Raw genomic sequence first — 15,939 nt, 5'->3', positions numbered from 1 at the left:
GGAGAAGGAAATAGCAACCTGCTCCAGTATTCTTGCCTGGAGAATCCTATGGACAGAGGAGCCTGCTGGGCTGCAGTCCATGGGGTTGCAAAGAGTCAAGACAATACTGAGCATGCACGCTATGCCCTTCCATAGCCAGTGGACTCTGGGCATCCAAAAATGACAGATGGTTCTTCACACCCTCTCCTTGGGGCTGGTCATTCTGGGGACCTGCTGCGCTCTCTGGGTTGGGCTTAGATACACCTCTTCTGCCAGAGGGCTTTGCTATATCTTCCTGCTGGGGGGCTGTGTTTCTCTTCATCATGCTTTTCTGAATTCTGTGTTTATAGCAGTGGAGTCACATGGGCTGAATCTGGCCCAGCCTTGGCAAAAACGTGTCCTGTGTTCCAGGCCAGCCAACTCACCTGGAAGCCACACTCAGGTTTGGAGCCGAATGTCAGCAGGAACATAGAGTCAAGCTGAAACTAGATCTGTGTTAGATCCTGGTATGCAGTGTCCAGCTGCCCTTCGCAAGGCCTAGGCACCCATCTTCTAGGTCCTGGGAATATTGCTTGTGGGAGTGATGGATCAGAGCTAGGTCCTTCACTGAGCATTGTCCATATCTGTGCTACAGGGCCCTCCTTCAGCCAAGGATACACACCCTGCTAAGGTCCAGCCCACAGTCAATGAAACGAGGTTAACCACCCAAATGCAGAGCTCCCCACTGGACTAGCCGGGGCCTCAGTTGCATCCACACTGTGTCCTCCCCATTCCTGCCTCCTCCACATCCTTACGGGCAACCAGAGAGCTCTTCCTGGAAACCCTTCTGCACACAACTCCCATCTCAATGTCTGTTTCCAGAGACCCAGTCTGAGACATCTGGTTTTCTCTCCTTGTGGTCAGTGGACATGCTGCCCCAGAGAAATGTGTGTCCCCCCTTTTTTGTCTAAATAACTTTATGTATTTATCTATCGGCTGTGCTGGGTCCTTGTTGCTGTGTGGGTTTTTCTCTAGTTGTAGCAAGTGGGGGCTACTCTCTAGCTGTGCGTGGGCGTCTCATTGCAGTGGCTTCTTCTTGTGGAGCCCCGGCTCTAGTGCTCAGGCTGTGGACTCAGTAGTTCCGGCTCCTGGCCTCTAGAACACAGGCTCGATAGTTGTGCCTCGGAGCATCTGGGATCTTCCCGGGTCAGGGATCAAACCCATGTCCCCTGCATTGGCAGGCAGGTTCTTTACCCTCTGAGCCACCAGGGAAGCCCCTAGGGTTGGAGTTAGGTGCTCATGTTAAGAAATAGGGTGAGAGGGACTTCCCTGGCAGTCCAGTGTAGTTAATAATCTACCTCGTAATGCAGGGGACTTGGCTTTGATCCCTGGTCGGGTAACCAAGATCCCACATGCCACAGAACACCTAAGCCCATGCTCCACAACTAGAGAGTCTCTGCTCCATCACAAAAGGTCCCATGTGCCGCAACTAAGACCAGACACAGCTGAATCAATAAATAAATGTCTTTAAAAAAAGAAGAGAGAGAAAATAGGGTGATAAGGAAAGAAGCAGATTTGTTGTTCCAGCTGAGAGTCCTTGTCTGGTGACAAAGATGCTCTCCTTGACCAGATTCTCTGTGCAGGCTTCTCTGAGACCTTTTCCACCAAGGCTTTGACTTTGGGACTTGCATGTTCATTTCCGCATTGTCCAATTTTAGCAAGAATCTGGCTAAGTCAGTTTAGCCAGCATCCCAATCCTCCACACTTGATTACCCTCTACCACCAAGAGCCTCATCCTCCACCGTCTCCCAGGTCATGTCTGACCACCTGCCCTCCTTCAGAGAGAATCCTGTTGGTCAGTCGACCAGAATCCCTGCTCCCCAGGCGCTGTTTTATTGTTGTTGTTGATACACAAAGTAACCCATTTATCATAGGCTAGCAATGTTATCAAATGATGGTGCGTCTAGTGGTCCTTCAGTCCTGGGGTCTTCTGATGGCAGGCTTCACGGTGACAAGAGGTCGTGTCGTAGGTCCAGGTACCATCGGCTGCTGTTTCCATGCAGGAACCACAATGCCAAATGCCCACAGCTCGTCTCTTCATCTTGGTCTTGCCACAGAAGGAGTGAGTGTACTTGGCTTGCTGGTTGATTTGAATTTTCTTCACTATTTTCCCGAGGGGGGCACCATAACAGGCCCCATATTTGCCCACAATTCCAACATTCTGGTTGTGTTTCGCCATTCTGCCACAGCCCAGGTCCGAGCCCAGAGCTACCCCGATTTCCCATGCACTGACCGACCCCCCACCCCATCATCCTGCTCCTTGGCTATAAATTCCCACTTCTCCTTGTCGTTTACAGCACTGAGTCCAGGCTCTCTCCTCCACTGCAAAACCTCATTGCAAAACTAAACAAATGGGACCTAATGAAACTTAAAAGCTTTTGCACTACAAAGGAAACTATAAGTAAGGTGAAAAGACAGCCCTCAGATTGGGAGAAAATAATAGCAAATGAAGAAACAGACAAAGGATTAATCTCAAAAATATACAAGCAACTCCTGCAGCTCAATTCCAGAAAAATAAATGACCCAATCAAAAAATGGGCCAAAGAACTAAACAGACATTTCTCCAAAGAAGACATACAGATGGCTAACAAACACATGAAAAGATGCTCAACATCACTCATTATTAGAGAAATGCAAATCAAAACCACAATGAGGTACCATTACACGCCAGTCAGGATGGCTGCTATCCAAAAGTCTACAAGCAATAAATGCTGGAGAGGGTGTGGAGAAAAGGGAACCCTCTTACACTGTTGGTGGGAATGCAAACTAGTACAGCCACTATGGAAAACAGTGTGGAGATTTCTTAAAAAACTGGAAATAGAACTGCCATATGACCCAGCAATCCCACTTCTGGGCATACACACTGAGGAAACCAGATCTGAAAGAGACACGTGCACCCCAATGTTCATCGCAGCACTGTTTATAATAGCCAGGACATGGAAGCAACCTAGATGCCCATCAGCAGATGAGTGGATAAGGAAGCTGTGGTACATATACACCATGGAATATTACTCAGCCATTAAAAAGAATTCATTTGAATCAGTTCTAATGAGATGGATGAAACTGGAGCCCATTATACAGAGTGAAGTAAGCCAGAAAGATAAAGATCATTACAGCATACTAACACATATATATGGAATTTAGAAAGATGGTAATGATAACCCTATATGCAAAACAGAAAAAGAGACACAGAAGTACAGAATAGACTTTTGAACTCTGTGGGAGAAGGTGAAGGTGGGATGTTTTGAAAGAACAGCATGTATATTATCTATGGTGAAACAGATCACCAGCCCAGGTAGGATGCATGAGACAAGTGCTCGGGCCTGGTGCACTGGGAAGACCCAGAGGAATCGAGTGGAGAGGGAGGCGGGAGGGGGGATCGGGATGGGGAATACGTGTAACTCTATGGCTGATTCATATCAATGTATGACAAAACCCACTGAAATGTTGTGAAGTAATTAGCCTCCAACTAATAAAAAAAAAATTTAAAAAAAATTAAAAAAAAAACCTCGTTGCAGCGATCCATCCACCTATCACAGTCGTTCCCCTTGAATAAACCCCTCCTCACCATTTTTTAAACAAGTGACATGAATACTTTTTTCTTCTACACTGTTGGGTGTCTGCTCATCATTCAAGACCTCATTCAAGGTTATTTCTTCTAAGAAGCCTTTCCTGCCTGTTAATGTCACTTCCTGTCTGGACTTTCTTTGTATGTTTTACATCTCTTAATAGAACTGCTAGCGTCAGTCTCTCTGTTGTGTCCGACTCTTTGTGACCTGTGGACTGTAGCCACGGGACTCCTCTGTCCATGGGATTTCCCAGACAAGAATACTGGAGTGTGTTGCCACCTCCTTCTCCAGGAGATCTTTGCAACCCAGGGATTGAACCCTGGTCTCCTGCATTGCAGGCAGATTCTTTACCATCTGAGCCACCAGGGACATGGACACAAATCATTATAAATACTGTCTAATATTTCTTCTAGTAAAGTGTTTTTCAAGCTTTAAAAAAAATCACAGAATACAGGATTCATGATAGGAATCAGACCCTTCACGTTGTAGAAGGAACAGGGTGAGTGAAGGTTCCTTGAGGTCCCTCATGCCTCAGGCAGTCTCCAATACACAGGTGAATTTCCATTATAAGTTCATGGAATATATGAGTGAGAGAATGAATGAATGAAGCTGTCTGATTTGGGGTATGGTCCTCTCTGGCACCAGTTTCAGTTTTATGAATCTAGCTAGGGACAATCAGACTTAATTACTGTAAATTTGTTCCTCAGAATCAAGCAAGTCTCACTTACTGGAATATCCACTTTTTATTTCACCACGGGAACTATTTGGGGCAGGGGTCCTGGGATCAGTCAGTGGGGTCGTTTGCTTGTCAAGTACAGAACAACTCAAAGGGCGTTGGTTGTTTTTTATTTCTCTCCAGGTGAGGCACCTAGATGAACTGACCTCAATGTTGAGATGTTTCTCTCAAACCACCACCTGCCAGGGCACCTCCCACCAGTTCTGAGAGCATCAGGATAATCAGGGCTCTGTGTTCCTTAAAGTTCATTGCTCTTGAACGCCTCTGAAGACCTCAGGGGTGTCCATTCTTAGGTGGAGATTCAGGGCACACCCCAGGCTCATCTGCAGCACATTGCCAAAGGGTGGTTTCCTCCTGCAGATGGCTAATTGCTTCAACTTCACATTTCTTCTTATTAGCTTCAGCTTGCAAAGGTGACATTTCCTGACCTTGCTCTGAAATCCTGAGGCTGAACCCTGTCTGAAGCCTGATGACCCTTCTGCCCTGAATATACACAATAAATAGTTGCTGGATGATTGAACTGATATTATCAACCTAAGTTTTGATTTGCAACTGACCCAGCCTGACCTGCCACATCCTGGTCCTGAAGTCTGTTCGGATAGTCAGAGGGGTCGTCATCCATGATTCGTGAAGACCGCATTCCCCACTAGGTCTGAACCTCCAGCCAATTCCAGCATCACACTATGCTCGGCACAGATTTCCTGAAACAGACGACAAATGCATGAAACACACTCCTATTGGTTTTCCATGTGGAACCCATAAAAAAAAAAGGGCTTCCTTCCCCCTTGCAAAGACTCTTTCACCCATCTGGTTTAAATTTGTGTGGATCGCTGCCTGCCCAGAAAAGGGTTAATGACACCAGGGAGGGAGAGCTCTGTTTACTTGGCTGGGCTTTGCAGGAGTCCAGTTTCTCCCAGAAGTTGAGTCCAATCAAAACCAACCCAGGGGGCCGAGGAGGACTTCCAGTTTGCCCCAACAGGACTTAAAGGGGCTGGACGAATATGGCACCAAGACCCTAGCAGCAGCAGCAATAACCGTGCTGCATAGGCAGATGGTCTGCAGAGAGCATGGCCAGAGAAGAAGCAACTCACACTCTAACAACATAATGCAGATCACATTTCCGTAACCGTATAATACACAGGACCAGCACTGTAACATCGCTTGTCTAAATGTGATACAAATTAGACGCAGAAGCTGGGGCCCTTTGGTAAATGCTACCCAGGGATGATCTTCAGAGAGATTTTTATTTCTGACCGGACTTCAGTTTTAGGAAGCTAGACTCATTTTTCCGATGGCCAGTTCTGCAAATGAGCACCTTCAAGTTATCCTTTCTGGTCCTCCTGAAGGTTTCCAAGAATGTGACATCTTCCCAAACAAAGAGGAACACTTGGATGTGTGGTTGGCTGGGGGACTTCCAATAATTACTTCCTGAAGGGTTGACATTAGAAAGGAATTCACATGAGGCCAAAAAGAACGCTTTTTCAAAATGTTCACTCTCCAGGGACGTTTTAGTCGGAAAGATGGCCAAGGCTGAATTAAGCCAGACTTGTGTAAATCTCACTGTTATGATATTAAGAAAATGAGCTGGACTTTGATCTCTTTATGTTTTATGTGAATGCTATTGGAATAATACAATATTTCCTTTGGCTGTAAGAGCCATTATTATCCTGTAAGAAGAATAATAAAATATGGGTGGTGTGTTAAGATGCAGTTTGGGATAGAGTGGCACCATGTGTGACAGTGAAAATTTTGCTGCCTTCTATATAAGAAGGCTATTTTATTTTATTTTTAAACTTTTATTTTGCTCTTTTAACCATGCTGAGAAGCATGCAGGATCTTAGTTCCTGGACCAGGGACTGAACCCATCCCCCTTGCATTGGGAGTTCTGAGTCTTAACCGCTGGGCCACCAGGGAAGTCCCTAAGAAGGCTATTTTACATCCTATATTTGCTAATCCTCCCAGAGTCCAAAGGGGGTTGTCAATACATTACCATTTGAAACTGCATTGGAAATTTTCCAAATTTTCCCTAATTTCATCTCCTAAGCAGCCCTGTTAGGGTAAGTAAGACAGTCACTGGTCCCGTCCATCTGTCCAGTGGTTAACGACTCACTCAGCGCCCACTAGCGATGGGGCAAGGTTAACACTCAAATGCCATCAACTTCTGATTCCAAGTGTCCACCCCATCATGTTGGGCGTCATTTCGTATAATTCACTTCTGCTTTCAGTATAACCCAGAAATGCCCCCAAAAGGACATGCATGACCCTGAAGTTTAACATGGCCACAGGCAGCCACTGCACAAGTAAAATCCATTTACATTAAACCATCATGAAGACAAGAGTCATACATTTAGCTTTGTGCTCCGTGTCCCCGGGGATGACCCGGAATAACAGTGCGAAGCTGCTGTGGTTTCAATACTTCCCTGTCATCCTTTACACCCGTGTCACTCAAGGTGCGGTTTGCAGACCTGCAGCCCCAGCATCGCCTGAGAGCGTATCCAACAAGCAGCAGCTCGGGCGCCATCCCAGACCCGCTGAATGAGGGCAGAGTGTACGTTTCAGCAAGAGCCCCAGGTGATTCAGAGCCTGTCAGTTTGTGGAGCTGTGGCGTCCAGAGATGTGGCTTTTGCTCTTTTATGTAGTGGGCTCTGCAGGCGGCGAGGAGGAGGACCAGGCAGGATGTACCCACCTAACTGCCCATCTTCTTGACGGAGTAGTTTGACTGGCAATGAGTGACGGCTGTGGAAGGAAGAAGCCGGGAAGGAGTTGGGAGACAGAGAGGAACTTGCCAGTAGCCGCCTGCAGACATCTGGTTTGAGGTCTCAAGGAAACAGACAGCGATTCTGACTTTTTTTGTGTGTGTGTGGAAATGACAGGCCCTCCACAGACCTCTTGCTCATGGGCACCTCGGGAAATAGTGTTTGAGAAACGCTGGTTTGCTCCTGAAGGGGAGTGACCCGACGGGCTCTGGGCTGGAGCAAAGCCCAGACTCTCAATTTCTTCCAGTCGCGCCCAGGCTCCGCCCCTGCGGTCCCGGACGCAGGTGTGAGCCGGAGGGCTCCGCTGGCCCGGCGGCGTCAGGCCCTCCCTGAGGCTCAGCTCACTTGGCTGCAGCTGGAAGCCCAGAATGCGTGCAGCCCTCGCCCCAGCTCCTTCTCAGGTGGGGCTGAGCCCCCCACCCCTCTTCCCGGCCGACATCTCCGCATCTTTGCAGGAGCTGCCAAATGTCAAATGACTCCTTTCTCAGTGACTTCAGGATCCGGCAAATGTCCATGAATGGGAGGACTGTAACCACAGAGACACAGCTTGACTACAGGGTCCTGGGTTCGGTTGTGGGCACATTCGCTGATCGATTCGAAATGACTCTTCTGGGAGCTGGTTGTCAAATTTCTGGTGTGTTCAGGAAATGGCTGCCACATTTTACATCAACATCTTCGAGCTGCGAGTGAATGAAGTGTTGAATTGTAACAATGAGTGAGTGGAATGAATGGATCATGGTGCCAACGGCGAACAGGCTCGGGTTACAAAGCAACTTGTTTTTTAATTAAAAAAAAAAAATTCCTTGCTGTGGTGCCCCTTTCTGGAGCTTGGCTGCAGGGATGATAAATGTTGCCCTCATGCCTCGCGGAGCCACACTACACCGAAGACTTTATACACGGATTACGGTGGAAAGAGTTGGGGGCCTTTTGGCTTCCAGCCATCACTCATATTTCAAGGTTCAGATGGGTGGAAGTCAATCAAAATATACTTCAATATGTCTGCAATTGCTCCCGGACTCAGGAGCCAAGGGGTTTGCTACTCAAGGGCTCAAAGCATCTCTGTGACTGTCACTTTGACTCCCAGATGCTTTTCATCCCATGGACATTAACTTCCTGCTGGAGGCCTCCACCCGAGACCAGATCAGCCTCTCTTCTTCTTTTTGCCACATCTCGCCCGGCTGGCAAAGATCAACGTGGACCAGCAGCAAGGGTCCTCACCCATGAGCTCACTTACATTCATCCTCCCTGCTAACGTGCCCATCACAGGAGCTCAGTTCAAGATCAGGCAGCTCTCAAGGGCAGACCAGGCTTTGTGCCTTCGTGCCCATAGCAATGGTTCTCAAAGTGGGATCCCCCGGAGCAGCAGCGTCACCTGGGACCTTGTTAGAAATGGATGTTCTCAGGCCCCACCCCAGACTTTCTGAAACAGACACTCTCTAGGCGGGCGCAGCATATAAATCAAAAATAAAAACACAGGAGGGCCCTAAGTTTTGAAGTCCCTGCCAGAGGACTCAGGTGCTGGCACAATTTAGAAAATCACTCTTCCCTATTAAGTACAGGGTCCTGCGTTGTGCGTTATTCTAGCCACTAGACTGTAAACTCCCTGAGGCAAGACTTCTGCCTCCTTCATCTCTGAGCAGGCCACTGTATGAAATCTAATACTAGTGAAAGGGAACCCTTTGGCCTATGGTCCTCCCCTCATCCCAGGTCCTCCACCTGCCTTTCGTCTGTGGGAAAACTTTAATCAACGAATAAGTTTAATCAGAGAAATGAGAAAATGCAGGAGCAAGAGAAAACAGCCCTAGAAGACATAAGAAGAAGAGTTTAGTCGGTCAGCACAGACAGGACCTTTGGTTCCTCCTCAAGGGCGATGGATGGTGTTGTTGTTGTAGGCTGCTGGCTGTGCTTACGTGCTCAGTCCTGTCCGACTCTTTGCGACCCCTCGGGCTGTAGCCCGCCAGGCTCCTCTGTCCATGGGACTTCCCAGGCAAGGATACTGGAGGGGGTTGCCATTCCCTTCTCCAGGGGATCTTCCCAGACTAGGAATTGAACCCAATTCCCTGCTCTGGCAGGTGGATTCTTTTACCACCGAGCCAGGGAAGCCAAGCCATATACTATGGGCTGTGCTGTAGATACTGAAACCCCCCACCAAGTGGAAGAAGTTAACTACATAATGACCAGACTGTAGCTATGACGTCAGCTGCCACAATTCAGAGAGCTGCCCTCAAGAAAAATGGGACAAAGCGATCCTGGAACTGAAGACTAAATGTACTTAAAACAATCAAGATGATGCTGGTCAGACCACCGGTGACCACTTTCAAGATGACTGTCAGAGCTGACTGTGCAATCTCTGCATGGAGCCCCTCCCTGGGTTTATAAAAGCTCTTGCCCACTGGTTGTCCGGGAAGGGGAGCCAATCTTTGGACAGGAGTCCACCCCCCGATTTCCAACCACCATTTGCCGGCCTCCAAAATAAAGCAAACTTTCCACCAAGCTTGCCTCTTTATCGGTTTCAGAGCGGCAAGCAGCCGGACCTCACTTTTGCTAAGAATAAGAGCGAACATTATTGAGCTCTCCCTGTAAAGGCAATAGCAAACATTGAATTCTTGTGGTATGCCAGAGGGGCATCCATCTCATTCTACCCTCAGAAGGAGCCTCGGAGGCAGTACTGTAATTATTACCTGTCTTTTACAGATGAGGTCGCAGGAGAGGGAAGATGAAGCCACTTGGTCAGAATCCACGCTACCTCCTGGGAGAGCTGGGATGTGACCCCTGGGGTCTGACCAAGGTCTTCCTTCCCAGGCCCTCCGACTCAGCACTTGCTTACTGAAGTGACTCGGACCACCTGGACTCTCCCGGGCACCACCTGGGGGAAAAGGCTAAAATGTAAACGAGTCTGTGTACAGAGCAGCTTAGGGGAAGAGGGAAGGCAGAAAGGAAGGCATGGTTTTCTTAGGGAAGCAAAACTGAATTATTAAACCCATTTCATTTCATTCCTCACAGATCCAGGTGTCTTGACCTCTGACACAGGGATGGTGCGGAAGGGTTCTAAAGATACCTGCATGTCTTGAATTCCTGCATCAGAAAGTGCAGTCTTCAGGGGAGTTGGGGGGGAGAGACATTTCTGTGGGTTAGGGCTCGGGTACAAGCAGATCTTGGAGAGATTTGGGGGTCAGTTCCAGGCCACTGCAAAAAACAGAATATCATGATAGAGCAAGTGGCATGAATTTTTTGGTTTCCCTATACATATAAAAGTGATATTAGCTGTAGACTATTATGTGTACTATAGCATTATGTCTTAAAAAAACAGCATATGTACCTTAATTTAAAAATGTGCTATTGCTAAAAAATGCTAACCCATCATCTGACAGTGTAGGGTAGCTACACACCTTCAATTTGTTTTTTAGAAATAAGTATCTGTGAAGCACAGTAAGAGGAGGTCCACCGGTAGAGATGCCTGAATTCAAACCACCCAGTCCAGGTCGTGACCGTGCTGCTTGGGATCCATGTAACATGTTGGCCACAAGCCATGTTCCCCCTCTGGGCCTCAGTCCCTTCATCTGTAAAGTGGGGATAATGAAAATAGCTGTTTGATCTGTGTGCGGTAGGGAGAAGGTGGTGGCTGTGAGAGGTGCCTGTTCTTTGCTGTGACTATTGCAGCAAAAACACATGAGTGAACAGCCTTTGGCATAAACCACTCAACCATTCCTACAAGAATTAAACAATCTTGGTTATTCTTTAGCTGTTGTACATGTGTGTGAGCTAAGTCGCTTTAGTTGTGTCTGACTCTGTGTGATCAGACTACAGACTGCCAGGCTCCTCTATCCATGGGATTCTCCAGGCCAGAATATTGGAGTAGGTTGCCATGCCCTTCTCCAGGGCATCTTCTTGACCCAGGGAATCGAACCTGCATCTACTTACATCTCCTGCTTTGACAGGAGGGTTCTTTACCACTAGTGCCACCTGGAAAGCCCTCTTTAACTGTTACTACTAACAAACACTTGAAGCTGGATTCATCCTCCACAGAGCTGATTACTCTGACTCCATATAGATTACACTCTGCACCTGGCATTCTTCTCCCCCTACTCTCTTAGAGTATACTGCATTTCAGAAAGAACATCATGGGCTGATAACTTCAGGTTCATAGACCCAGTTACTGAGTTGCCTGATCCAGCTGTGGTTGTTTTGAAATTTTGCAAAAGAAAAAGAAAATAAAAAATCAAGACCTTCAGGAGGATATAAAACCTCTCCCTATTCCTGAGAAAGGGGGGCACAGTCCTTGAGGCACTATCCTGCTGGGTTTCCTTTTCCTTTTCTATTTCCTCCAACTCAGTCTCTGTTTTTCTATTTGGCATGGGCGGATGGGGAGTCAAGATTTTGGCAACATGACCAGCACAGGTGTGGAGGAGGTGCCCACCTGCCTGAGATTCTTCCCTGCCTGTGCTCCCTTCCCAGGAACACGGGAGGGTCATTTCTCAGCACCCAGTCAATGCAGCCCACCGGCCTGATCCTCTGAGCCTGGAAACCTGTCCTCGGTCCTTTGATAACAGGAACTTTCTAAAGAGGAAGGGTGTTGACCAGGGAGGAGCAGAGGGTCCCCCAAGGATGCCATGCTATTTTGCATCCCAACCCTCAAAATAATGATCTTCTAAGACTTCTCTGGCCATCTGGTAGTTGAGACTCCAAGTTCCCAATGCATGGGGTGTGAGTTTGATCCCTGGTCGAGGAACTAAGATCCCGCATGCCGTGCAGGCAAAAACAAACAAACAAACAAAAAAAACCCAAACAAAAACAAAACAAAAGCAAACAATGACCTTCTCTGTCTGAATTTCTAGAATTCAGTTTACATATCGGGGTTCTGCCACTGAACAGTCTCCTCCCCCTCCATCCTTCTCCAGGCATCAAAGTCCTTCTAAAATGTCTTCACCTTTCATGGGACACCAGCACGCATATCCCCCATTCCAAATAAATGAGAAAGAAACCCCTTCCCGCCAGGTTTTGCCGGTGCCCCGGGCCACCCGAAGCCAGGATACAATTTCTAGGCAGCGGCGCACGTGTGTGTAATTGCTTCCTGAGAGGAAGACCGTGAGAACCTCATTGCAAATGAGGTGTTAATGATGAGAGCCACAGGATCTGTTACTGTAGCCAAGTCCCACATGATGGACTACATTCGCTTTTTATGTGGTCCTGAGCAGAACCCCTTCCCCTTTGTGAGGGAGCCTCCCACATGAGGGAAGCAGAAGGAATAAAACACACCCCACCCACCTGGCTTTGTGGTGGAACGCTGCCGGTGGACCCGCAGATCCTGTGATCTGTCAAGGCAGGGGGTTTCCTTAGAGGGGAAGGGCTGGAAGACGCTCCTGGATACATTGTTCTGAACGTCACAACTGGGCACCTGCTGCGAATGCAGTATCTGTTGTTGAGTCTGAAATCTGAGGTTCAGAGAACTGAGTAACTTGAACAAAAATTCTGAAAGATCTATGATGATCAGGCTGTTCACCTGTAGAATAGGTTTGATGATATCTCCCCCGTCATCTCATTTTAACCTTACAAACACCAAGGTGATGGCTCAGGTCCATAGAGCGAGAGCATGAAAAGCAACCGTAGTTCGAGTAACATCCTGATTCCTCCTTTTATCAGCGAGGAGATGGAAATTCGGAGGAGCAAAGCTCTCTGTCCAAGGACACAAATTGCTCAGGGGTCGAAGGACGCCCAGAAACACGGTCTCCCAACTTTGAGGAAGATTGGTTGTTGACTCTTATTTTGGCTAAAATAGAACTTTGCTCATTCCCAATCCTTCCCTTTGCAAATGACTATTTTATTTAAAGTGTTGTGGCCGTGCAGCATGGGGGACCTTAGTTTTCCCTAACCAGGGATGGAACCTGCAACCTCCGCAGTGGAAATGTGGACTCTGCAATCACTGGACCTCCAGGGATGTTCCTCCTTCACAAATGAAATTTGTCTCCTCTGCCTAAGAAGCAAAGTGATTTGGCCGAGTGTGGCTGATGCCCTGGAATTCTCCACTGACTTCTGCATTCACCACACCTGTTCTAGTCACCCACATGGCCACCTAACAAGCCATCCTACTGCCTACAGACATGGCCTTGGGGACCCTAGCCAGCCAGCAAAAGCATCCTTGGCCCCTTCTGCCAGTAAAACCAGTGCCTGGAATGCAATACAAGTACACTGAACTAGCTGAAATCAAAGTAGAGTTCCAAATGTCCTTAACTATGATGTTTTATTTAATTTTTCCTGTATGAAGATTGGACAACTGTTGTTGTTTAGTTGCTAAATTGTGTTAGACTCTTTTGCAACCTCACAGACTGTAGCCCACCAGGTTTCTCTGTCCATTGGGATTTTACAGGCAAGAATACTGGAGAGGGTTGTCATTTCCTTCTCCAAGGGACCTTCCCGACCAAGGGATTGAACCCGTGTCTCCTACATTGGCAAGGGGATTCTTTACCACTGAGCCACTGGGAAGTCCCAATAGGGCAATTAACTACCTAAAAATGGAAACAGAACTTTCGTGTTTGGGAGTCTGTGATACCACCAGTGAAGGGACAGGTTTGGTAATTTGTTGTTCAGTTGGTAAGTCATGTCTGACTTTTTGCAACCCCATGGACTGCAGCACGCCAGGCTTCCCTGTCCTTCACCGTCTCCCAGAATTTGTTCAAACTCATGTCCATTGAGTCAATGATGCTCTCGAACCATCTCATCCTTTACTGCCCCATTCTCCTCCTGCCCTCAATTTTTTCTAGCATCAGGGTTTTTCCAGTGAGTCCGCTCTTCGCATCAGGTGGCCAAAGTGTCAGAGCTTCAGCTTCAGCATCAGTCCTTCCAATTCTCCAGGCAAGAATATTGGAGTGGGTAGCCAACTCCTTCTCCAGGGGATCTTCCTAACCCAGTGATTGAACCCAGGTCTTCTGTGTCGCAGGCAGATTCTTTAACATCTGAGCCACCAGGAAAGCCCAATCTTTGATAACGTAGGTCCACCCCAAAGTAATATTCCTGGTCCAGATTTGGAATTCATTTCAACAAACTGACTTTGCCCAAATAAATACAAGTTTCTTTTATCTTGTTAAAAGGCAAAACGAGACTTCTAGAATGTTTGCCGGATGGAGCCAATGGGAGATGTTAAGGTTTTCTAAATGCTCTCAGGAAACAACTGGTGTTCACGGCTGTTCATCTTTATTCAGAGGAGGATTTGGCCGTGGAGCATTGTAGTGAACACAATTGGATATGTTTCATTAAGACTGCACCTCCGTCTTTTAATTAACTTCTTGTTCCTGTCTTTGCTGCGATATTAATTATTTTTTAATCATCACTGGGAGGCACTTTAAGGAGGAGCAGCTGGAATCATCCAACCTTAGTTTCATTATACAGATAGGTGTTATAATAATTAACTTAATTAGTTTGTCACTGCTTGCATAAAATATGACTGTATTTGGAGAACAGATAGTGCTTTGCTGATCCAAGGTTAATTAAAACACGGAGTGTGTGAGAGGTCACGTTCCGTGGAGTTGGTATCTGGCCAGCATGACGGAGAATGTTCCCACAGTGGGGTAGCCTGGAAAATGGCCGTGGCAGAGTCCTAAATCCATCCTTGGGGAACCTCAGCATCATCAGACCTGTGGCCGCAGCCCATCTGTAACATTGTCTTCTGACTCTGGGGTCCGTGAGCCTCCACAGGTTAGAGGGGGAAATCAGTGAGACACTTGCTTTAAGTGTAGGATGTTCTGTGTGATCCTCTGTGTTAAAACAAGGAAAGAATAGTCTGTGTGGGGCACTTCCTTGGTGGTCCCGTGGCTAAGACTCTCTGCTCCCAATGCAAGGAGGCCAGGGTTCGATCCCTGGTCAGGGGACTAGATCTCATATGCCACAACTAAGACCTGGTACAGCCAAATAAATTTTAATTTTTGTCTTAGCACTGTTCTTTTTTTAAATTTAAATTATTTATTTTTAATTGGAGGATAATTTCTTTACAATATTGTGGTGTCAGTTTCTGCCATATAGCAACATGAATTAGCCATAGGTATACTTATGTCCCCTCCCTCTTGAACCTCCCTCCCACCCCACAAATAAATAAATATATTCTTTTAAAAAAGAATATTCTGTGCAGGATGTAGCTGACATTTACTGAATGCTCCCCTCATGCAGATACGGAGCTGAGTCCCAAGAAAGACTCAATCTTTACCCAAATCCCCTGAGGCACACAGTATTATCCCTATTTTGGCGTTGAGGAAACTGAGTTAATTTCTTGAGTTATCTTTAGGGTCTTAGAAGTAAAGAGAAGGGAGAGACCAGTGGCTATATTTCAGATCATCATTCATGAAATGGGTCAGGCCAGAATGTGAGATCTGGATCCTAGAAGTTCCTGCCATTGAGGCTGAGTGACCCACATTTGTTTTCTACATAGATTGTGATCCTGTGTCATCTTTCTTCCTCCTTCCCAAGTTAATGTAGTCACCGGCATGGAATGCAGTTCATTTTTCCCCCACGAGATTTGATCTTTTTTTCTGATTGCTTGACTGTCTCTAATATTCTGTTGTGTTCTCAGAACCAATCTTCCTTGTACACGCAAATTGTGTTTTTCTAAGTGAAAGTGTTATCCATTAAATGATTGTCAACCTTAAAGCGTAAAAAAGATTAAACCCCCTGTTCAAGGTCACACAGCTATTTAGTCATCCAGCCAGGGTTTGAATCCAGGTCATTTGTTTCCAGAAGCCCAAATTCTCAGTCACTGATCCTCAACAGTTGCTTTTGAATGAAATATTACTATACAATGATGCATCATCCACAAGATCATAAAATAAGTACTGTTTCTTGGGGGAAAGGAAAAACTGGTAAAACACAGAGTCAT

The 15,939-nt window shown here is 46.9% G+C and overlaps 1 pseudogene; it reads right to left on the bottom strand.

Annotated features, from left to right (window-relative positions):
- Positions 1-1,932: 1,932 nt before the first annotated feature.
- On the bottom strand, positions 1,933-2,197 carry LOC122445524 (annotated as a pseudogene).
- Between the last annotated feature and the right edge of the window lie 13,742 nt (positions 2,198-15,939).

The sequence above is a fragment of the Cervus canadensis genome, chromosome 1 (assembly GCF_019320065.1).
Source record: "Cervus canadensis isolate Bull #8, Minnesota chromosome 1, ASM1932006v1, whole genome shotgun sequence".
In the NCBI taxonomy this organism is placed as follows: Eukaryota; Metazoa; Chordata; class Mammalia; order Artiodactyla; family Cervidae; genus Cervus; species Cervus canadensis.
The sequence above is the reverse complement of the archived record's forward strand: the minus strand, read 5'-3'. Positions and strand labels throughout refer to the sequence as shown.